Genomic DNA, 4,417 nt, shown 5'->3' with positions numbered 1-4,417 from the left:
GCCCTAGGATATCACTCATCCTGACACATGGGGTTACTTTTCCTTAAAAAAATATATCATGTCGACAATATACATTGAATCAGTGATATAGAACATTTATTTTCACTAGTGAGGGGGTCACTTAAGCACTTACATAGAAAAAGGAGTGAGTCATGAAGGTTATTCAAATGCAAAAAGAAATCTCATAAAACCTGCATTATTAGTCAGTATTCAACAGTGAAGTGAGATTTTTAGTAATTACATTGGCTTAATGAGGAACATGACCATGAAAAAAATCTTTAAGTTCAAAGAACCGTAAAATGCCTAAAAACGAAAGTCTAACTACTAAAAGTACATACTTTCATTTTAAGGTCCCCAAAGGAATGTTCAGTTATTTTGGAAGTCATGATTTGTATCATACAAGCACAAGAATATGAATCAGGAATAGTCAAGTTTCAATTCTGACTTATTTGTTCAATCTTCATGACCTGGAGCAAGTCACTTAAATTCTTCAGATTTTATCCACAAAAAAATTTGGCATAAAAATAAAGGCATATGTCAAAAAACTTTTTTTCTGGACAGTACTAGAGTAAAGCTAAAGATGCTTACTAAGGCTTACAATTTCAACAACTCATTGTACAGTACAATCGTTTTTGATCCTGCTAATTATGGCTAGAGGAAGCATGGACAATTACAATTCTCAGGGAATTCAAAGTCCTTAAATAAGTTAATGGTTTCAACTTTCTAAACTACAAAATCTGTTCTTCTCAAGTTGTTTAAAACCACTAATCATGTATAGGTTTGACTTTCCTCCTCTCTACATTCTGGTGGAGCAGGTAAAAGTAATGACAGAGATGTAGTATCGTGGAGAAAAGCAGCAATAGATTAAAATGAGGTATACACTGATTTAATAAACCCCAATTGGTAATTTACAGTTTTTTTAAGAAGCTGCATAGTTCAGCAAAAATACATCATCGAAGAGGGGTAAAGAAAAAAGTTCTTATCATCGAATTTTAAAACGTGTGACAACTAAGCATTTAAAATGACCAACCCCCAAAAATGTCAGGTTGGAAAGGAACTGTCTTCCTTTATGCTACGCACATATAAAACAGAAACCTAGAAAGCTAAAGTTCACGAGAGAAAAAAAAAATGCATGTTATTTGGTTCAGGTTATCAACTTAATACACTGCTTTTTAAAAGATATTAATTTAAACAAATAATAAACTCTAGTTAATGACACCTATGCTGAAGTGTGTAAGGGAAATGTACTGTCTGAAATTTACACTGAAATATGGATTTTAAAAAACTCCATGGATGGATGGATACAGGGATGGATGGACATGTGGTAATACAAACCTAGTAAAATGATGATGGTAGAATTTACTGGTGCATATATGGTAAAATTTTTTCAACTGCAATGTACATTTAAAATTTTTCATAATAAAATGTTGAGGAAAATGTTAATATTTCTACAATAAAATTAATTTAGCAGTGTGTTTTAAAGACTCAAAGTACCCAGGCAATTTAGAATTTTAAATTAATTGAAGTAGGGAATTTTTGTTTTAAAAGTCCTCACCCCTGATTTGTGAAGATCCTTTCTTTAACATAGAGATGAATTAACATAAGTATTGTGGCAAGGGTAAGATAGTCTCTTCACACATCTCATTTGCAAGTAAATAATTCTCTCCTGGATAGACATGTTGGGAAAAGACCACTGGAAAAAAGTTCTTCCAAACATCAATGTCAAGCACTTTTCAACCCACCACACTACTATTCACTAAATATAAACGTAACACAGATTAAGGTGAAAAATAATCTGACTATTGCCAGCCTGGGATAACTGGATTTATTTTCAGGGGTATGGTTCCTGATCAATAATGTTAACAATTTTACTCAATATCAAATTGAAATTGCACTAAGCAAAAAAAAAAAAAAAAAAAAGACATAGAACACAATTCACACAGACCTTTGCTATTCTAAGCTTCTGTTTTATGAATTGTGATTAATGGCAATAATTCTATCATCTCTTCTCTCTGTAAAATGCTAAAACTTGCTAAAGGCACTCATATTCTGGGCTTAACGGAGACAGGGTCACATGGGACCACAAACCAGTATTGTTTTTTTGGTAGCTACCCAGAAAGGGAGTTTACAAATGATCTTCCCATTCATAATGGGAAGAAAAGGTCAAAGAGCTATCAGTAGGAACGTCATATGAGAAGCTATTTACACAGCTATTTGTCCATTCAGCTAGACCGAGAGTAATAACTTACGATGGTAGAGGTCCACAACCCCCCCCAAAAAAAAAAAAAAAAAAAAAAAAAAAAAACCAAAAAAACAAAAGCAACAACAAAACACTATTATGTATGAAACTCCTGAACAATGATTTGGCTGTTAAAAAAAAAAAGTTGGCAAAGTGGAATATTTTTCAAGCATTTCTTCAAAAGCCTGCATTAAACTTTTGCCTATATTGACAAAATATTTCTATTTCTAAGGAAGCTTTATTGTTCTTAGTATATGCCTCACCAAGTTCTTCAAAGAGCACTTCCAGCCTACATCCTGATATTAAGGAAACAAAACAGGTTCCAAATATACCATCCCTAGACCTCTCTGTAGAGGATACTCCACCTAACGGTTACATGTCTCCCCTGACACAAGTAAGGCTCTTTTTTACACAGGTCACTGGACAGTCCTCAAGCTGTCATTGCTCATGGTCCCAGCCAATTCAGGAGTGAAGAAATCCTAAATCCCACCACTAATCTTTAGAATCTATCTACAGAGAAAGATTTAACCAAATATATATACATATGTTTATATATAAACATGAAATATATATTTCTCCATTTATCTTCATTGAAAGTGTAGATAGGTAGCTATAAGCAAGCATTATCAGTTCTATAGAACAGCTTTATAAAACAAGGTGGAAGATTTCATGCTTCCCTTTAGCATGTTTAAGTCAGAGGAACATAAGGATGATCTCAGACAGCCATGATTCTTCATTCAATCTCAGGGTTTCAAAAATCCTAAATGGTTTTCTGAGTTTACCAACTAATTACAAGGGGAAATAATGAGGGAGTTGGAGAAGTTACTTTTTCTAAATGAATGGTATAAAATATTATTCATCTTGCAGAATCCAGTGCAATAAGAGACAAGCAGACAAATGTAATTAAAAAAACATGCACATATTTACAAGTTGCAGTACATAATATACAAAGACAAGACCAACAAAGTATTTTTCTGTTCAATGTGAGTCAAAAGGATTACATGGCACACTCAATTTTGTAGCTTAACTTTTTGAAAAAAACACTTCAAAGGCATATGCAATCCAACCTTTTAATTGGAACATGGAATTTTTCCTTTACAACTTCTTGCCCTCAATATCTTAAGAGTTTCTAATTGTTATCTTCTAACATTGACTTTGAATGACAACTTACACAAAGATATTCACAGAGAAAAGAGACTTTGATGCTATGAGTTCTTGCAGATGATTACTGAAATCTATTTGTTTGACTCAAGGTTTTCCACTGTTTAGGCCTCTGTCCATCGTTGTATACAGAATATAAAAAGATACTAACATGACTCCTGGGGAGCACAGGGTGCAAATTCTAAAGCACATTACAGAGCGGGAGTGGACTTCACAACATGAAACCAATGGAGATCACTTATCACTGCAGCAGGAACAACAGCTTTCTTCGACAGGGGAAAAAACACTGTCTACAGGGAATGTATGAATATGAGAAATTGTACCATGCAGAGATGTGTTTATTTAGGTATTTCCTTTCTGACAACCTCTGTCACCCTTTGTTTCACCTATAGAATATAGGAGAATATTGCAAGGTAACAAGCCCAAAACAACCCACTGTCCCAGAGATTTGTGGGTTTTTTTGTTTTTTGTTTTTTGGATGTGTATGTAACCTCCATAAATGATCATGGAAGTTATCAACTTCCTACAGTTTGGAAATTAAGGAGCAAACTGAGTTATTGTAGGCAATATGGTATCTAAAGTGTCATATAAAACAAACACATAGCTCTTTTTTAGTGCAAAGAAATAGAGCAAGTAAGAAATAACACTATAAATCTAACTTTTCTTTAAAGAAAATGCGTTTATGCATTCATAACATCCATTAAGGGCACTGGGAGACTGGAAACCTGAATGTGCAAGGCCAGGAAAAACATCAAGGCCTTTAAGTCCACTGCCTTTTGTACATATGTAATGAGATTGTTAAGTGGGGAGAGTGGGCGAAATCCTTCCTTTAATTTTATTTGTAAAGGAAAAATGGAAAATAGATAAATGCCACTTTTACAAACTGTAAATTCTTATTCACAATCCTTTACTGTTATCTGAAATAAGGATCCAATGAAATTTTCTCTATGGTATCACATAAACATATGTGTGTATATGTATATAAGTATATACACACATATATGTGTGTGTGTGTAC

Source organism: Panthera tigris, chromosome C2, assembly GCF_018350195.1.
Source record: "Panthera tigris isolate Pti1 chromosome C2, P.tigris_Pti1_mat1.1, whole genome shotgun sequence".
In the NCBI taxonomy this organism is placed as follows: Eukaryota; Metazoa; Chordata; class Mammalia; order Carnivora; family Felidae; genus Panthera; species Panthera tigris.
Note: the sequence above shows the minus strand (reverse complement) of the source record.